Source organism: Chiloscyllium punctatum, chromosome 18 (assembly GCF_047496795.1).
Source record: "Chiloscyllium punctatum isolate Juve2018m chromosome 18, sChiPun1.3, whole genome shotgun sequence".
In the NCBI taxonomy this organism is placed as follows: domain Eukaryota; kingdom Metazoa; phylum Chordata; class Chondrichthyes; order Orectolobiformes; family Hemiscylliidae; genus Chiloscyllium; species Chiloscyllium punctatum.
In genome coordinates this window covers 48,285,514-48,306,030 of record NC_092756.1, presented here as the reverse complement: position 1 = coordinate 48,306,030, position 20,517 = coordinate 48,285,514, and the positions used below count along the sequence as shown (strand labels likewise).

The window sequence follows — 20,517 nt, the reverse complement described above, 5'->3', positions numbered from 1 at the left end:
TGTCTTTGAACCGGGCCGCCTGCGCAAGGAATGCGAATGCGGTAATGCTTTTCGTGGAAGGATCAGAAGGGGGTAACTACACTCTCAAACAGAATGGCATATGATCAGAACGATGTTGGAGAAAAACTTTACAATGCTTTGCACAGTAATTAAATGGAATCGCATTGCATTGCACGACGAGAGAAGATTTATTCAAGCAAATTCGAAGGCAGGTTTGCACATGGGAAAGCAAGCAAGAAAGCTCCGTTCTTGTCGATGTCAAAGGCTGCAGTTGAAGAGCAAAGCAGTTTCTGCCCAGTTTCGAACTGGGGACCTTTCGCGTGTGAGGCGAACGTGATGACCACTACACTACAGAAACAAGCCGCGATCGCAGCCGCTGCAGCTCAGTGGCATCCAACACAGAAAGTTGAAGCCATTCTACCTTTCGCCTTTCTGTTTCCGTTAACTCGTTGTTTCATGGGACTTGTTTAATTTTGGCTATGTGGTGAGCATGGACGAGATACACCGAAGTATCTGTTTCCACGCGGTGTAACCCGGTAACGTTGTGTTGCTTACACCTGCTTTAAAGAATTACGTTTTTGCGGAGCTTACCGTCGCAGTCTGTGGCAAAATCATTTAGTCTGTTCGACGGCTCACGGGAAAGGTAGCATTGTGAAACACTGCAGAAACGAACGACTTCCTTACTTTTGCTCCGACTGACCATACTCCGTGAAAGTTTCCCAGATTCTCAGTTGAGGATTTTTGCAGCTGGAAGTTACCTCAGAAACCCTGTTAATTCGTAATGTATTGAGCGAATCGCAAAACAGAAAGCATTTAACACGGAACACAAACAAAACTGGAAAACCAAATGCATTTTCAGACACAGCGAGCATGAATGCTAAATGTGAGACAGTCCGGGGGCATGAGCCATAAAGTAATCACACAAATAACAACAGGGCAATTCCAACCTACTCTTTCAAACATACTGGAGCCTGAGTGCACCACCACTGCCCAGACAATGCTGCAAAGAGACAAAGAAAGAACATAATAAGAATGGGCCATAAAAAGTGAATTTCACCAATCACAGTCTCGATTAGATTACCTTTCCCTTCCGATGACTCCAGGACGGAAAAGGAGGAAGTGGGAGAAATTCAATAACATATGACATCGAAATACATTGGAACGATTTTCTCATTGGCCAGAAAACCAAATAACGACGAGTCGAGTCACCGTAGGACTCTGTATTCGCAACAACAGTCTCCATTCGGTTCCAGTAAAAGCTCAACTTGCCTGGAACAGAAAGCAACAGTGGAGCCGCTGGCGATTTTCCGTGCGGGAAGCGAACACGATCACGACAGCACAGACACTTTGGAAAATTCGGCACTTTCCCACACCGCAGTCAATTCCCCGGGAAGCAAACTCATTTTGCTTCTGTTTTAAACAGAAATGCAGCAGGGGAATGAAACAGCAATTAAACCAGCAGCTCCGCAGAAACGGCAGCGCTGGGATTCGAACCCACCCCTCGGGCGAGACGGAAGTCTTAACCCAGCGCCTAAGACCGCTCGGCCACACTAGCAACACGCCCGCGAGTCCATTTTCTTGCACTTCCAATTGTGTTCCTGCATAACAACAGATGTCAACTCAAGTGAAAAAGGTTCCATGATCCCTCTCCGACTCGCACAGCTGCTGGGATGTGCCCGTCTACAATATCAATTTCTCAGCAGTTAACGATAGCCCATCAATCCAGACAAAAATCACTGGTAAGCTGAGTCTATCTTCTCAGACTGGATTCAGCTACAAATGTATCTGTGAGTGCGTGAGAATATATGATCGGTTATGATTGGGTCAAATTACCATGAGCTACTTGACATTACTGCAATTTCGATTCTTGCTTTGCTAAATGATTTCACCCATTGCTCGAAACAGGACAACTTACACGTTTACACGGAACATGAAACACACCGGACTACAGGGAAAATGCACAAAGCTGAGCAGGCCGTGTCCCAAATCATACCGTGCAGCATAGTTTCAGTCACTGTGTCTGTTTTGCAGAATAAGGTTCCCAAAGAATGTTCCATCCTAAAACCGGAGGTAGTATTACAATCCGAGAACGACAGATTACATTGTGAGGAAGGTCTGACCTCGGGGCCGGTTCGAGATGCCACTTTCCTTGCCTTTTACTTAACCGTGCAATTTGCTGCAGAGATTATCACACCTGGACATGAGCCTCATGGATACCAACTGAGTTGGAAACCTGTGTGGGAATCGATGAGAAAAAGCGACTCAATAAATTTTAACAAGTTCCATGGTGCTTTTTAGAAATGCAGTTTCTGTTCACCTCAATCCAAAAGGCAGTTTCTGAACATAGTAACAGAAGTCGAAAGGTAATTACCTCACCCCACCCCCACTCCGGAAGAGGTGCTAACTGCCCTTGATTGCTGTTTGTTCATGATGTGAAGAGCTCTCACGCCTGAGTCACCGTCACGTCTCTGGTTGCTGAGTGAATCACAAAGAAGGACTTTCTCCAGAGCTGCAACTGCCTCACTTCCCCACTCGCCTTCCCCGTTTACATTTTCCTGCTCGTCAGTGATTTAAAGAAAACCAAATGGATGCGATGTCATTCTGTAGCCTCTCTGTCGATTCCTCCGTTTCAGTTCCAACGTGGCTTAGATCTCGGGGCGCACCTTAATACTAGCGACGCTATGAAAGCACAGGTCCAGATGTTCCTCTGAGAGTGTAATTTCTTTCATTGCTGTTGCTGATTGAATGAGCCACTAACGTGTGAACTGCTCCAAAATATGATTCAGGACCTCTGGTGCCAATTCTCGCACGTTGAATAACGACAGACACCTTCCAAATGAGGTCTTTCAGAGACGACTTTGGGATACATTTGACAGACAGACTAGTTGAAGAATCCGTGGTGCACTGTGACACCAGCACATCAGCTTCTTCCCTGTCTTTGAACCGGGCCGCCTGCGCAAGGAATGCGAATGCGGTAATGCTTTTCGTGGAAGGATCAGAAGGGGGTAACTACACTCTCAAACAGAATGGCATATGATCAGAACGATGTTGGAGAAAAACTTTACAATGCTTTGCACAGTAATTAAATGGAATCGCATTGCATTGCACGACGAGAGAAGATTTATTCAAGCAAATTCGAAGGCAGGTTTGCACATGGGAAAGCAAGCAAGAAAGCTCCGTTCTTGTCGATGTCAAAGGCTGCAGTTGAAGAGCAAAGCAGTTTCTGCCCAGTTTCGAACTGGGGACCTTTCGCGTGTGAGGCGAACGTGATGACCACTACACTACAGAAACAAGCCGCGATCGCAGCCGCTGCAGCTCAGTGGCATCCAACACAGAAAGTTGAAGCCATTCTACCTTTCGCCTTTCTGTTTCCGTTAACTCGTTGTTTCATGGGACTTGTTTAATTTTGGCTATGTGGTGAGCATGGACGAGATACACCGAAGTATCTGTTTCCACGCGGTGTAACCCGGTAACGTTGTGTTGCTTACACCTGCTTTAAAGAATTACGTTTTTGCGGAGCTTACCGTCGCAGTCTGTGGCAAAATCATTTAGTCTGTTCGACGGCTCACGGGAAAGGTAGCATTGTGAAACACTGCAGAAACGAACGACTTCCTTACTTTTGCTCCGACTGACCATACTCCGTGAAAGTTTCCCAGATTCTCAGTTGAGGATTTTTGCAGCTGGAAGTTACCTCAGAAACCCTGTTAATTCGTAATGTATTGAGCGAATCGCAAAACAGAAAGCATTTAACACGGAACACAAACAAAACTGGAAAACCAAATGCATTTTCAGACACAGCGAGCATGAATGCTAAATGTGAGACAGTCCGGGGGCATGAGCCATAAAGTAATCACACAAATAACAACAGGGCAATTCCAACCTACTCTTTCAAACATACTGGAGCCTGAGTGCACCACCACTGCCCAGACAATGCTGCAAAGAGACTAAGAAAGAACATAATAAGAATGGGCCATAAAAAGTGAATTTCACCAATCACAGTCTCGATTAGATTACCTTTCCCTTCCGATGACTCCAGGACGGAAAAGGAGGAAGTGGGAGAAATTCAATAACATATGACATCGAAATACATTGGAACGATTTTCTCATTGGCCAGAAAACCAAATAACGACGAGTCGAGTCACCGTTGGACTCTGTTTCGCAACAACAGTCTCCATTCGGTTCCAGTAAAAGCTCAACTTGCCTGGAACAGAAAGCAACAGTGGAGCCGCTGGCGATTTTCCGTGCGGGAAGCGAACACGATCACGACAGCACAGACACTTTGGAAAATTCGGCACTTTCCCACACCGCAGTCAATTCCCCGGGAAGCAAACTCATTTTGCTTCTGTTTAAAACAGAAATGCAGCAGGGGAATGAAACAGCATTTAAACCAGCAGCTCCGCTGAAACGGCAGCGCTGGGATTCGAACCCACCCCTCGGGTGAGACGGAAGCCTTAATCCAGCGCCTAAGACCGCTCGGCCACACTAGCAACACGCCCGCGCGTACATTTTCTTGCACTTCCAATTGTGTTCCTGCATAACAACAGATGTCAACTCAAGTGAAAAAGGTTCCATGATCCCTCTCCGACTCGCACAGCTGCTGGGATGTGCCCGTCTACAATATCAATTTCTCAGCAGTTAACGATAGCCCATCAATCCAGACAAAAATCACTGGTAAGCTGAGTCTATCTTCTCAGACTGGATTCAGCTACAAATGTATCTGTGAGTGCGTGAGAATATATGATCGGTTATGATTGGGTCAAATTACCATGAGCTACTTGACATTACTGCAATTTCGATTCTTGCTTTGCTAAATGATTTCACCCATTGCTCGAAACAGGACAACTTACACGTTTACACGGAACATGAAACACACCGGACTACAGGGAAAATGCACAAAGCTGAGCAGGCCGTGTCCCAAATCATAACGTGCAGCATAGTTTCAGTCACTGTGTCTGTTTTGCAGAATAAGGTTCCCAAAGAATGTTCCATCCTAAAACCGGAGGTAGTATTACAATCCGAGAACGACAGATTACATTGTGAGGAAGGTCTGACCTCGGGGCCGGTTCGAGATGCCACTTTCCTTGCCTTTTACTTAACCGTGCAATTTGCTGCAGAGATTATCACACCTGGCCATGAGCCTCATGGATACCAACTGAGTTGGAAACCTGTGTGGGAATCGATGAGAAAAAGCGACTCAATAAATTTTAACAAGTTCCATGGTGCTTTTTAGAAATGCAGTTTCTGTTCACCTCAATCCAAAAGGCAGTTTCTGAACATAGTAACAGAAGTCAAAAGGTAATTACCTCACCCCACCCCCAGTCCGGAAGAGGTGCTAACTGCCCTTGATTGCTGTTTGTTCATGATGTGAAGAGCTCTCACGCCTGAGTCACCGTCACGTCTCTGGTTGCTGAGTGAATCACAAAGAAGGACTTTCTCCAGAGCTGCAACTGCCTCACTTCCCCACTCGCCTTCCCCGTTTACATTTTCCTGCTCGTCAGTGATTTAAAGAAAACCAAATGGATGCGATGTCATTCTGTAGCCTCTCTGTCGATTCCTCCGTTTCAGTTCCAACGTGGCTTAGATCTCGGGGCGCACCTTAATACTAGCGACGCTATGAAAGCACAGGTCCAGATGTTCCTCTGAGAGTGTAATTTCTTTCATTGCTGTTGCTGATTGAATGAGCCACTAACGTGTGAACTGCTCCAAAACATGATTCAGGACCTCTGGTGCCAATTCTCGCACGTTGAATAACGACAGACACCTTCCAAATGAGGTCTTTCAGAGACGACTTTGGGATACATTTGACAGACAGACTAGTTGAAGAATCCGTGGTGCACTGTGACACCAGCACATCAGCTTCTTCCCTGTCTTTGAACCGGGCCGCCTGCGCAAGGAATGCGAATGCGGTAATGCTTTTCGTGGAAGGATCAGAAGGGGGTAACTACACTCTCAAACAGAATGGCATATGATCAGAACGATGTTGGAGAAAAACTTTACAATGCTTTGCACAGTAATTAAATGGAATCGCATTGCATTGCACGACGAGAGAAGATTTATTCAAGCAAATTCGAAGGCAGGTTTGCACATGGGAAAGCAAGCAAGAAAGCTCCGTTCTTGTCGATGTCAAAGGCTGCAGTTGAAGAGCAAAGCAGTTTCTGCCCAGTTTCGAACTGGGGACCTTTCGCGTGTGAGGCGAACGTGATGACCACTACACTACAGAAACAAGCCGCGATCGCAGCCGCTGCAGCTCAGTGGCATCCAACACAGAAAGTTGAAGCCATTCTACCTTTCGCCTTTCTGTTTCCGTTAACTCGTTGTTTCATGGGACTTGTTTAATTTTGGCTATGTGGTGAGCATGGACGAGATACACCGAAGTATCTGTTTCCACGCGGTGTAACCCGGTAACGTTGTGTTGCTTACACCTGCTTTAAAGAATTACGTTTTTGCGGAGCTTACCGTCGCAGTCTGTGGCAAAATCATTTAGTCTGTTCGACGGCTCACGGGAAAGGTAGCATTGTGAAACACTGCAGAAACGAACGACTTCCTTACTTTTGCTCCGACTGACCATACTCCGTGAAAGTTTCCCAGATTCTCAGTTGAGGATTTTTGCAGCTGGAAGTTACCTCAGAAACCCTGTTAATTCGTAATGTATTGAGCGAATCGCAAAACAGAAAGCATTTAACACGGAACACAAACAAAACTGGAAAACCAAATGCATTTTCAGACACAGCGAGCATGAATGCTAAATGTGAGACAGTCCGGGGGCATGAGCCATAAAGTAATCACACAAATAACAACAGGGCAATTCCAACCTACTCTTTCAAACATACTGGAGCCTGAGTGCACCACCACTGCCCAGACAATGCTGCAAAGAGACAAAGAAAGAACATAATAAGAATGGGCCATAAAAAGTGAATTTCACCAATCACAGTCTCGATTAGATTACCTTTCCCTTCCGATGACTCCAGGACGGAAAAGGAGGAAGTGGGAGAAATTCAATAACATATGACATCGAAATACATTGGAACGATTTTCTCATTGGCCAGAAAACCAAATAACGACGAGTCGAGTCACCGTTGGACTCTGTTTCGCAACAACAGTCTCCATTCGGTTCCAGTAAAAGCTCAACTTGCCTGGAACAGAAAGCAACAGTGGAGCCGCTGGCGATTTTCCGTGCGGGAAGCGAACACGATCACGACAGCACAGACACTTTGGAAAATTCGGCACTTTCCCACACCGCAGTCAATTCCCCGGGAAGCAAACTCATTTTGCTTCTGTTTAAAACAGAAATGCAGCAGGGGAATGAAACAGCATTTAAACCAGCAGCTCCGCTGAAACGGCAGCGCTGGGATTCGAACCCACCCCTCGGGTGAGACGGAAGCCTTAATCCAGCGCCTAAGACCGCTCGGCCACACTAGCAACACGCCCGCGCGTACATTTTCTTGCACTTCCAATTGTGTTCCTGCATAACAACAGATGTCAACTCAAGTGAAAAAGGTTCCATGATCCCTCTCCGACTCGCACAGCTGCTGGGATGTGCCCGTCTACAATATCAATTTCTCAGCAGTTAACGATAGCCCATCAATCCAGACAAAAATCACTGGTAAGCTGAGTCTATCTTCTCAGACTGGATTCAGCTACAAATGTATCTGTGAGTGCGTGAGAATATATGATCGGTTATGATTGGGTCAAATTACCATGAGCTACTTGACATTACTGCAATTTCGATTCTTGCTTTGCTAAATGATTTCACCCATTGCTCGAAACAGGACAACTTACACGTTTACACGGAACATGAAACACACCGGACTACAGGGAAAATGCACAAAGCTGAGCAGGCCGTGTCCCAAATCATAACGTGCAGCATAGTTTCAGTCACTGTGTCTGTTTTGCAGAATAAGGTTCCCAAAGAATGTTCCATCCTAAAACCGGAGGTAGTATTACAATCCGAGAACGACAGATTACATTGTGAGGAAGGTCTGACCTCGGGGCCGGTTCGAGATGCCACTTTCCTTGCCTTTTACTTAACCGTGCAATTTGCTGCAGAGATTATCACACCTGGCCATGAGCCTCATGGATACCAACTGAGTTGGAAACCTGTGTGGGAATCGATGAGAAAAAGCGACTCAATAAATTTTAACAAGTTCCATGGTGCTTTTTAGAAATGCAGTTTCTGTTCACCTCAATCCAAAAGGCAGTTTCTGAACATAGTAACAGAAGTCAAAAGGTAATTACCTCACCCCACCCCCAGTCCGGAAGAGGTGCTAACTGCCCTTGATTGCTGTTTGTTCATGATGTGAAGAGCTCTCACGCCTGAGTCACCGTCACGTCTCTGGTTGCTGAGTGAATCACAAAGAAGGACTTTCTCCAGAGCTGCAACTGCCTCACTTCCCCACTCGCCTTCCCCGTTTACATTTTCCTGCTCGTCAGTGATTTAAAGAAAACCAAATGGATGCGATGTCATTCTGTAGCCTCTCTGTCGATTCCTCCGTTTCAGTTCCAACGTGGCTTAGATCTCGGGGCGCACCTTAATACTAGCGACGCTATGAAAGCACAGGTCCAGATGTTCCTCTGAGAGTGTAATTTCTTTCATTGCTGTTGCTGATTGAATGAGCCACTAACGTGTGAACTGCTCCAAAACATGATTCAGGACCTCTGGTGCCAATTCTCGCACGTTGAATAACGACAGACACCTTCCAAATGAGGTCTTTCAGAGACGACTTTGGGATACATTTGACAGACAGATAAGTTGAAGAATCCGTGGTGCACTGTGACACCAGCACATCAGCTTCTTCCCTGTCTTTGAACCGGGCCGCCTGCGCAAGGAATGCGAATGCGGTAATGCTTTTCGTGGAAGGATCAGAAGGGGGTAACTACACTCTCAAACAGAATGGCATATGATCAGAACCATGTTGGAGAAAAACTTTACAATGCTTTGCACAGTAATTAAATGGAATCGCATTGCATTGCACGACGAGAGAAGACTTATTCAAGCAAATTCGAAGGCAGGTTTGCACATGGGAAAGCAAGCAAGAAAGCTCCGTTCTTGTCGATGTCAAAGGCTGCAGTTGAAGAGCAAAGCAGTTTCTGCCCAGTTTCGAACTGGGGACCTTTCGCGTGTGAGGCGAACGTGATGACCACTACACTACAGAAACAAGCCGCGGTCGCAGCCGCTGCAGCTCAGTGGCATCCAACACAGAAAGTTGAAGCCATTCTACCTTACGCCTTTCTGTTTCCGTTAACTCGTTGTTTCATGGGACTTGTTTAATTTTGGCTATGTGGTGAGCATGGACGAGATACACCGAAGTATCTGTTTCCACGCGGTGTAACCCGGTAACGTTGTGTTGCTTACACCTGCTTTAAAGAATTACGTTTTTGCGGAGCTTACCGTCGCAGTCTGTGGCAAAATCATTTAGTCTGTTCGACGGCTCACGGGAAAGGTAGCATTGTGAAACACTGCAGAAACGAACGACTTCCTTACTTTTGCTCCGACTGACCATACTCCGTGAAAGTTTCCCAGATTCTCAGTTGAGGATTTTTGCAGCTGGAAGTTACCTCAGAAACCCTGTTAATTCGTAATGTATTGAGCGAATCGCAAAACAGAAAGCATTTAACACGGAACACAAACAAAACTGGAAAACCAAATGCATTTTCAGACACAGCGAGCATGAATGCTAAATGTGAGACAGTCCGGGGGCATGAGCCATAAAGTAATCACACAAATAACAACAGGGCAATTCCAACCTACTCTTTCAAACATACTGGAGCCTGAGTGCACCACCACTGCCCAGACAATGCTGCAAAGAGACAAAGAAAGAACATAATAAGAATGGGCCATAAAAAGTGAATTTCACCAATCACAGTCTCGATTAGATTACCTTTCCCTTCCGATGACTCCAGGACGGAAAAGGAGGAAGTGGGAGAAATTCAATAACATATGACATCGAAATACATTGGAACGATTTTCTCATTGGCCAGAAAACCAAATAACGACGAGTCGAGTCACCGTAGGACTCTGTTTCGCAACAACAGTCTCCATTCGGTTCCAGTAAAAGCTCAACTTGCCTGGAACAGAAAGCAACAGTGGAGCCGCTGGCGATTTTCCGTGCGGGAAGCGAACACGATCACGACAGCACAGACACTTTGGAAAATTCGGCACTTACCCACACCGCAGTCAATTCCCCGGGAAGCAAACTCATTTTACTTCTGTTTTAAACAGAAATGCAGCAGGGGAATGAAACAGGATTTAAACCAGCAGCTCCGCAGAAACGGCAGCGCTGGGATTCGAACCCACCCCTCGGGCGAGACGGAAGCCTTAATCCACCGCCTAAGACCGCTCGGCCACACTAGCAACACGCCCGCGAGTCCATTTTCTTGCACTTCCAATTGTGTTCCTGCATAACAACAGATGTCAACTCAAGTGAAAAAGGTTCCATGATCCCTCTCCGACTCGCACAGCTGCTGGGATGTGCCCGTCTACAATATCAATTTCTCAGCAGTTAACGATAGCCCATCAATCCAGACAAAAATCACTGGTAAGCTGAGTCTATCTTCTCAGACTGGATTCAGCTACAAATGTATCTGTGAGTGCGTGAGAATATATGATCGGTTATGATTGGGTCAAATTACCATGAGCTACTTGACATTACTGCAATTTCGATTCTTGCTTTGCTAAATGATTTCACCCATTGCTCGAAACAGGACAACTTACACGTTTACACGGAACATGAAACACACCGGACTACAGGGAAAATGCACAAAGCTGAGCAGGCCGTGTCCCAAATCATACCGTGCAGCATAGTTTCAGTCACTGTGTCTGTTTTGCAGAATAAGGTTCCCAAAGAATGTTCCATCCTAAAACCGGAGGTAGTATTACAATCCGAGAACGACAGATTACATTGTGAGGAAGGTCTGACTTCGGGGCCGGTTCGAGATGCCACTTTCCTTGCCTTTTACATAACCGTGCAATTTGCTGCAGAGATTATCACACCTGGACATGAGCCTCATGGATACCAACTGAGTTGGAAACCTGTGTGGGAATCGATGAGAAAAAGCGACTCAATAAATTTTAACAAGTTCCATGGTGCTTTTTAGAAATGCAGTTTCTGTTCACCTCAATCCAAAAGGCAGTTTCTGAACATAGTAACAGAAGTCAAAAGGTAATTACCTCACCCCACCCCCAGTCCGGAAGAGGTGCTAACTGCCCTTGATTGCTGTTTGTTCATGATGTGAAGAGCTCTCACGCCTGAGTCACCGTCACGTCTCTGGTTGCTGAGTGAATCACAAAGAAGGACTTTCTCCAGAGCTGCAACTGCCTCACTTCCCCACTCGCCTTCCCCGTTTACATTTTCCTGCTCGTCAGTGATTTAAAGAAAACCAAATGGATGCGATGTCATTCTGTAGCCTCTCTGTCGATTCCTCCGTTTCAGTTCCAACGTGGCTTAGATCTCGGGGCGCACCTTAATACTAGCGACGCTATGAAAGCACAGGTCCAGATGTTCCTCTGAGAGTGTAATTTCTTTCATTGCTGTTGCTGATTGAATGAGCCACTAACGTGTGAACTGCTCCAAAACATGATTCAGGACCTCTGGTGCCAATTCTCGCACGTTGAATAACGACAGACACCTTCCAAATGAGGTCTTTCAGAGACGACTTTGGGATACATTTGACAGACAGAACAGTTGAAGAATCCGTGGTGCACTGTGACACCAGCACATCAGCTTCTTCCCTGTCTTTGAACCGGGCCGCCTGCGCAAGGAATGCGAATGCGGTAATGCTTTTCGTGGAAGGATCAGAAGGGGGTAACTACACTCTCAAACAGAATGGCATATGATCAGAACGATGTTGGAGAAAAACTTTACAATGCTTTGCACAGTAATTAAATGGAATCGCATTGCATTGCACGACGAGAGAAGATTTATTGAAGCAAATTCGAAGGCAGGTTTGCACATGGGAAAGCAAGCAAGAAAGCTCCGTTCTTGTCGATGTCAAAGGCTGCAGTTGAAGAGCAAAGCAGTTTCTGCCCAGTTTCGAACTGGGGACCTTTCGCGTGTGAGGCGAACGTGATGACCACTACACTACAGAAACAAGCCGCGGTCGCAGCCGCTGCAGCTCAGTGGCATCCAACACAGAAAGTTGAAGCCATTCTACCTTACGCCTTTCTGTTTCCGTTAACTCGTTGTTTCATGGGACTTGTTTAATTTTGGCTATGTGGTGAGCATGGACGAGATACACCGAAGTATCTGTTTCCACGCGGTGTAACCCGGTAACGTTGTGTTGCTTACACCTGCTTTAAAGAATTACGTTTTTGCGGAGCTTACCGTCGCAGTCTGTGGCAAAATCATTTAGTCTGTTCGACGGCTCACGGGAAAGGTAGCATTGTGAAACACTGCAGAAACGAACGACTTCCTTACTTTTGCTCCGACTGACTATACTCCGTGAAAGTTTCCCAGATTCTCAGTTGAGGATTTTTGCAGCTGGAAGTTACCTCAGAAACCCTGTTAATTCGTAATGTATTGAGCGAATCGCAAAACAGAAAGCATTTAACACGGAACACAAACAAAACTGGAAAACCAAATGCATTTTCAGACACAGCGAGCATGAAAGCTAAATGTGAGACAGTCCGGGGGCATGAGCCATAAAGTAATCACACAAATAACAACAGGGCAATTCCAACCTACTCTTTCAAACATACTGGAGCCTGAGTGCACCACCACTGCCCAGACAATGCTGCAAAGAGACAAAGAAAGAAGATAATAAGAATGGGCCATAAAAAGTGAATTTCACCAATCACAGTCTCGATTAGATTACCTTTCCCTTCCGATGACTCCAGGACGGAAAAGGAGGAAGTGGGAGAAATTCAATAACATATGACATCGAAATACATTGGAACGATTTTCTCATTGGCCAGAAAACCAAATAACGACGAGTCGAGTCACCGTAGGACTCTGTTTCGCAACAACAGTCTCCATTCGGTTCCAGTAAAAGCTCAACTTGCCTGGAACAGAAAGCAACAGTGGAGCCGCTGGCGATTTTCCGTGCGGGAAGCGAACACGATCACGACAGCACAGACACTTTGGAAAATTCGGCACGTTCCCACACCGCAGTCAATTCCCCGGGAAGCAAATTCATTTTACTTCTGTTTTAAACAGAAATGCAGCAGGGGAATGAAACAGCATTTAAACCAGCAGCTCCGCAGAAACGGCAGCGCTAGGATTCGAACCCACTCCTCGGGCGAGACGGAAGCCTCAATCCAGCGCCTAAAACCGCTCGGCCACACTAGCAACACGCCCGCGAATCCATTTTCTTGCACTTCCAATTGTGTTCCTGCATAACAACAGATGTCAACTCAAGTGAAAAAGGTTCCATGATCCCTCTCCGACTCGCACAGCTGCTGGGATGTGCCCGTCTACAATATCAATTTCTCAGCAGTTAACGATAGCCCATCAATCCAGACAAAAATCACTGGTAAGCTGAGTCTATCTTCTCAGACTGGATTCAGCTACAAATGTATCTGTGAGTGCGTGAGAATATATGATCGGTTATGATTGGGTCAAATTACCATGAGCTACTTGACATTACTGCAATTTCGATTCTTGCTTTGCTAAATGATTTCACCCATTGCTCGAAACAGGACAACTTACACGTTTACACGGAACATGAAACACACCGGACTACAGGGAAAATGCACAAAGCTGAGCAGGCCGTGTCCCAAATCATACCGTGCAGCATAGTTTCAGTCACTGTGTCTGTTTTGCAGAATAAGGTTCCCAAAGAATGTTCCATCCTAAAACCGGAGGTAGTATTACAATCCGAGAACGACAGATTACATTGTAAGGAAGGTCTGACCTCGGGGCCGGTTCGAGATGCCACTTTCCTTGCCTTTTACCTTAACCGTGCAATTTGCTGCAGAGATTATCACACCTGGACATGAGCCTCATGGATACCAACTGAGTTGGAAACCTGTGTGGGAATCGATGAGAAAAAAGCGGCTCAATAAATTTTAACAAGTTCCATGGTGCTTTTTAGAAATGCAGTTTCTGTTCACCTCAATCCAAAAGGCAGTTTCTGAACATGGTAACAGAAGTCAAAAGGTAATTACCTCACCCCACCCCCAGTCCGGAAGAGGTGCTAACTGCCCTTGATTGCTGTTTGTTCATGATGTGAAGAGCTCTCACGCCTGAGTCACCGTCACGTCTCTGGTTGCTGAGTGAATCACAAAGAAGGACTTTCTCCAGAGCGGCAACTGCCTCACTTCCCCACTCGCCTTCCCCGTTTACATTTTCCTGCTCGTCAGTGATTTAAAGAAAACCAAATGGATGCGATGTCATTCTGTAGCCTCTCTGTCGATTCCTCCGTTTCAGTTCCAACGTGGCTTAGATCTCGGGGCGCACCTTAATACTAGCGACGCTATGAAAGCACAGGTCCAGATGTTCCTCTGAGAGTGTAATTTCTTTCATTGCTGTTGCTGATTGAATGAGCCACTAACGTGTGAACTGCTCCAAAACATGATTCAGGACCTCTGGTGCCAATTCTCGCACGTTGAATAACGACAGACACCTTCCAAATGAGGTCTTTCAGAGACGACTTTGGGATACATTTGACAGACAGACTAGTTGAAGAATCCGTGGTGCACTGTGACACCAGCACATCAGCTTCTTCCCTGTCTTTAAACCGGGCCGCCTGCGCAAGGAATGCGAATGCGGTAATGCTTTTCGTGGAAGGATCAGAAGAGGGTAACTACACTCTCAAACAGAATGGCATATGATCAGAACGATGTTGGAGAAAAACTTTACAATGCTTTGCACGGTAATTAAATGGAATCGCATTGCATTGCACGACGAGAGAAGATTTATGGAAGTAAATTCGAAGGCAGGTTTGCACATGGGAAAGCAAGCAAGAAAGCTCCGTTCTTGTCGATGTCAAAGGCTGCAGTTGAAGAGCAAAGCAGTTTCTGCCCAGTTTCGAACTGGGGACCTTTCGCGTGTGAGGCGAACGTGATGACCACTACACTACAGAAACAAGCCGCGGTCGCAGCCGCTGCAGCTCAGTGGCATCCAACACAGAAAGTTGAAGCCATTCTACCTTACGCCTTTCTGTTTCCGTTAACTCGTTGTTTCATGGGACTTGTTTAATTTTGGCTATGTGGTGAGCATGGACGAGATACACCGAAGTATCTGTTTCCACGCGGTGTAACCCGGTAACGTTGTGTTGCTTACACCTGCTTTAAGGAATTACGTTTTTGCGGAGCTTACCGTCGCAGTCTGTGGCAAAATTATTTAGTCTGTTCGACGGCTCACGGGAAAGGTAGCATTGTGAAACACTGCAGAAACGAACGACTTCCTTACTTTTGCTCCGACTGACCATACTCCGTGAAAGTTTCCCAGATTCTCAGTTGAGGATTTTTGCAGCTGGAAGTTACCTCAGAAACCCTGTTAATTCGTAATGTATTGAGCGAATCGCAAAACAGAAAGCATTTAACACGGAACACAAACAAAACTGGAAAACCAAATGCATTTTCAGACACAGCGAGCATGAAAGCTAAATGTGAGACAGTCCGGGGGCATGAGCCATAAAGTAATCACACAAATAACAACAGGGCAATTCCAACCTACTCTTTCAAACATACTGGAGCCTGAGTGCACCACCACTGCCCAGACAATGCTGCAAAGAGACAAAGAAAGAACATAATAAGAATGGGCCATAAAAAGTGAATTTCACCAATCACAGTCTCGATTAGATTACCTTTCCCTTCCGATGACTCCAGGACGGAAAAAGAGGAAGTGGGAGAAATTCAATAACATATGACATCGAAATACATTGGAACGATTTTCTCATTGGCCAGAAAACCAAATAACGACGAGTCGAGTCACCGTAGGACTCTGTTTCGCAACAATAGTCTCCATTCGGTTCCAGTAAAAGCTCAACTTGCCTGGAACAGAAAGCAACAGTGGAGCCGCTGGCGATTTTCCGTGCGGGAAGCGAACACGATCACGACAGCACAGACACTTTGGAAAATTCGGCACTTTCCCACACCGCAGTCAATTCCCCGGGAAGCAAACTCATTTTGCTTCTGTTTTAAACAGAAATGCAGCAGGGGAATGAAACAGCATTTAAACCAGCAGCTCCGCAGAAACGGCAGCGGTGGGATTCGAACCCACCCCTCGGGCGAGACGGTAGCCTTAACCCAGCGCCTAAGACCGCTCGGCCACACTAGCAACACGCCCGCGACTCCATTTTCTTGCACTTCCAATTGTGTTCCTGCATAACAACAGATGTCAACTCAAGTGAAAAAGGTTCCATGATCCCTCTCCGACTCGCACAGCTGCTGGGATGTGCCCGTCTACAATATCAATTTCTCAGCAGTTAACGATAGCCCATCAATCCAGACAAAAATCACTGGTAAGCTGAGTCTATCTTCTCAGACTGGATTCAGAAACAAATGTATCTGTGAGTGCGTGAGAATATATGATCGGTTATGATTGGGTCAAATTACCATGAGCTACTTGACATTACTGCAATTTCGATTCTTGCTTTGCTAAATGATTTCACCCATTGCTCGAAACAGGACAACTTACACGTTTACACGGAACATGAAACACACCGGACTACAGGGAAAATGCACAAAGCTGAGCAGGCCGTGTCCCAAATCATACCGTGCAGCATAGTTTCAGTCACTGTGTCTGTTTTGCAGAATAAGGTTCCCAAAGAATGTTCCATCCTAAAACCGGAGGTAGTATTACAATCCGAGAACGACAGATTACATTGTAAGGAAGGTCTGACCTCGGGGCCGGTTCGAGATGCCACTTTCCTTGCCTTTTACCTTAACCGTGCAATTTGCTGCAGAGATTATCACACCTGGACATGAGCCTCATGGATACCAACTGAGTTGGAAACCTGTGTGGGAATCGATGAGAAAAAAGCGGCTCAATAAATTTTAACAAGTTCCATGGTGCTTTTTAGAAATGCAGTTTCTGTTCACCTCAATCCAAAAGGCAGTTTCTGAACATAGTAACAGAAGTCAAAAGGTAATTACCTCACCCCACCCCCAGTCCGGAAGAGGTGCTAACTGCCCTTGATTGCTGTTTGTTCATGATGTGAAGAGCTCTCACGCCTGAGTCACCGTCACGTCTCTGGTTGCTGAGTGAATCACAAAGAAGGACTTTCTCCAGAGCTGCAACTGCCTCACTTCCCCACTCGCCTTCCCCGTTTACATTTTCCTGCTCGTCAGTGATTTAAAGAAAACCAAATGGATGCGATGTCATTCTGTAGCCTCTCTGTCGATTCCTCCGTTTCAGTTCCAACGTGGCTTAGATCTCGGGGCGCACCTTAATACTAGCGACGCTATGAAAGCACAGGTCCAGATGTTCCTCTGAGAGTGTAATTTCTTTCATTGCTGTTGCTGATTGAATGAGCCACTAACGTGTGAACTGCTCCAAAACATGATTCAGGACCTCTGGTGCCAATTATCGCACGTTGAATAACGACAGACACCTTCCAAATGAGGTCTTTCAGAGACGACTTTGGGATACATTTGACAGACAGACTAGTTGAAGAATCCGTGGTGCACTGTGACACCAGCACATCAGCTTCTTCCCTGTCTTTGAACCGGGCCGCCTGCGCAAGGAATGCGAATGCGGTAATGCTTTTCGTGGAAGGATCAGAAGGGGGTAACTACACTCTCAAACAGAATGGCATATGATCAGAACGATGTTGGAGAAAAACTTTACAATGCTTTGCACGGTAATTAAATGGAATCGCATTGCATTGCACGACGAGAGAAGATTTATTGAAGCAAATTCGAAGGCAGATTTGCACATGGGAAAGCAAGCAAGAAAGCTCCGTTCTTGTCGATGTCAAAGGCTGCAGTTGAAGAGCAAAGCAGTTTCTGCCCAGTTTCGAACTGGGGACCTTTCGCGTGTGAGGCGAACGTGATGACCACTACACTACAGAAACAAGCCGCGGTCGCAGCCGCTGCAGCTCAGTGGCATCCAACACAGAAAGTTGAAGCCATTCTACCTTACGCCTTTCTGTTTCCGTTAACTCGTTGTTTCATGGGACTTGTTTAATTTTGGCTATGTGGTGAGCATGGACGAGATACACCGAAGTATCTGTTTCCACGCGGTGTAACCCGGTAACGTTGTGTTGCTTACACCTGCTTTAAAGAATTACGTTTTTGCGGAGCTTACCGTCGCAGTCTGTGGCAAAATCATTTAGTCTGTTCGACGGCTCACGGGAAAGGTAGCATTGTGAAACACTGCAGAAACGAACGACTTCCTTACTTTTGCTCCGACTGACCATACTCCGTGAAAGTTTCCCAGATTCTCAGTTGAGGATTTTTGCAGCTGGAAGTTACCTCAGAAACCCTGTTAATTCGTAATGTATTGAGCGAATCGCAAAACAGAAAGCATTTAACACGGAACACAAACAAAACTGGAAAACCAAATGCATTTTCAGACACAGCGAGCATGAAAGCTAAATGTGAGACAGTCCGGGGGCATGAGCCATAAAGTAATCACACAAATAACAACAGGGCAATTCCAACCTACTCTTTCAAACATACTGGAGCCTGAGTGCACCACCACTGCCCAGACAATGCTGCAAAGAGACAAAGAAAGAACATAATAAGAATGGGCCATAAAAAGTGAATTTCACCAATCACAGTCTCGATTAGATTACCTTTCCCTTCCGATGACTCCAGGACGGAAAAAGAGGAAGTGGGAGAAATTCAATAACATATGACATCGAAATACATTGGAACGATTTTCTCATTGGCCAGAAAACCAAATAACGACGAGTCGAGTCACCGTAGGACTCTGTTTCGCAACAATAGTCTCCATTCGGTTCCAGTAAAAGCTCAACTTGCCTGGAACAGAAAGCAACAGTGGAGCCGCTGGCGATTTTCCGTGCGGGAAGCGAACACGATCACGACAGCACAGACACTTTGGAAAATTCGGCACTTTCCCACACCGCAGTCAATTCCCCGGGAAGCAAACTCATTTTGCTTCTGTTTTAAACAGAAATGCAGCAGGGGAATGAAACAGCATTTAAACCAGCAGCTCCGCAGAAACGGCAGCGGTGGGATTCGAACCCACCCCTCGGGCGAGACGGTAGCCTTAATCCAGCGCCTAAGACCGCTCGGCCACACTAGCAACACGCCGATGAGCCCATTTTCTTGCACTTCCAATTGTGTTCCTGCATAACAACAGATGTCAACTCAAGTGAAAAAGGTTCCATGATCCCTCTCCGACTCGCACAGCTGCTGGGATGTGCCCGTCTACAATATCAATTTCTCAGCAGTTAACGATAGCCCATCAATCCAGACAAAAATCACTGGTAAGCTGAGTCTATCTTCTCAGACTGGATTCAGAAACAAATGTATCTGTGAGTGCGTGAGAATATATGATCGGTTATGATTGGGTCAAATTACCATGAGCTACTTGACATTACTGCAATTTCGATTCTTGCTTTGCTAAATGATTTCACCCATTGCTCGAAACAGGACAACTTACACGTTTGCACGGAACATGAAACACACCGGACTACAGGGAAAATGCACAAAGCTGAGCAGGCCGTGTCCCAAATCATACCGTGCAGCATAGTTTCAGTCACTGTGTCTGTTTTGCAGAATAAGGTTCCCAAAGAATGTTCCATCCTAAAACCGGAGGTAGTATTACAATCCGAGAACGACAGATTACATTGTAAGGAAGGTCTGACCTCGGGGCCGGTTCGAGATGCCACTTTCCTTGCCTTTTACCTTAACCGTGCAATTTGCTGCAGAGATTATCACACCTGGACATGAGCCTCATGGATACCAACTGAGTTGGAAACCTGTGTGGGAATCGATGAGAAAAAAGCGGCTCAATAAATTTTAACAAGTTCCATGGTGCTTTTTAGAAATGCAGTTTCTGTTCACCTCAATCCAAAAGGCAGTTTCTGAACATAGTAACAGAAGTCAAAAGGTAATTACCTCACCCCACCCCCAGTCCGGAAGAGGTGCTAACTGCCCTTGATTGCTGTTTGTTCATGATGTGAAGAGCTCTCACGCCTGAGTCACCGTCACGTCTCTGGTTGCTGAGTGAATCACAAAGAAGGACTTTCTCCAGAGCTGCAACTGCCTCACTTCCCCACTCGCCTTCCCCGTTTACATTTTCCTGCTCGTCAGTGATTTAAAGAAAACCAAATGGATGCGATGTCATTCTGTAGCCTCTCTGTCGATTCCTCCGTTTCAGTTCCAACGTGGCTTAGATCTCGGGGCGCACCTTAATACTAGCGACGCTATGAAAGCACAGGTCCAGATGTTCCTCTGAGAGTGTAATTTCTTTCATTGCTGTTGCTGATTGAATGAGCCACTAACGTGTGAACTGCTCCAAAACATGATTCAGGACCTCTGGTGCCAATTCTCGCACGTTGAATAACGACAGACACCTTCCAAATGAGGTCTTTCAGAGACGACTTTGGGATACATTTGACAGACAGACTAGTTGAAGAATCCGTGGTGCACTGTGACACCAGCAC

The 20,517-nt window shown here is 46.0% G+C and overlaps 7 non-coding genes across 7 annotated transcripts; all 7 read right to left on the bottom strand.

Moving 5' to 3' along the window:
- Window positions 1-285: 285 nt before the first annotated feature.
- Window positions 286-358, bottom strand: trnav-cac (transfer RNA valine (anticodon CAC)). The gene has a single exon. It is a non-coding gene; the product is annotated as a tRNA-Val (tRNA).
- A 2,860-nt stretch (window positions 359-3,218) lies between these two features.
- Window positions 3,219-3,291, bottom strand: trnav-cac (transfer RNA valine (anticodon CAC)). Its single transcript has one exon. It is a non-coding gene; the product is annotated as a tRNA-Val (tRNA).
- Window positions 3,292-6,150: 2,859 nt separating this feature from the next.
- On the bottom strand, window positions 6,151-6,223 carry trnav-cac (transfer RNA valine (anticodon CAC)). The gene has a single exon. It is a non-coding gene; the product is annotated as a tRNA-Val (tRNA).
- A 2,859-nt stretch (window positions 6,224-9,082) lies between these two features.
- trnav-cac (transfer RNA valine (anticodon CAC)) lies at window positions 9,083-9,155 on the bottom strand. Its single transcript has one exon. It is a non-coding gene; the product is annotated as a tRNA-Val (tRNA).
- Window positions 9,156-12,014: 2,859 nt separating this feature from the next.
- Window positions 12,015-12,087, bottom strand: trnav-cac (transfer RNA valine (anticodon CAC)). The gene has a single exon. It is a non-coding gene; the product is annotated as a tRNA-Val (tRNA).
- Window positions 12,088-14,948: 2,861 nt separating this feature from the next.
- Window positions 14,949-15,021, bottom strand: trnav-cac (transfer RNA valine (anticodon CAC)). The gene has a single exon. It is a non-coding gene; the product is annotated as a tRNA-Val (tRNA).
- Window positions 15,022-17,882: 2,861 nt separating this feature from the next.
- On the bottom strand, window positions 17,883-17,955 carry trnav-cac (transfer RNA valine (anticodon CAC)). The gene has a single exon. It is a non-coding gene; the product is annotated as a tRNA-Val (tRNA).
- Window positions 17,956-20,517: the final 2,562 nt, after the last annotated feature.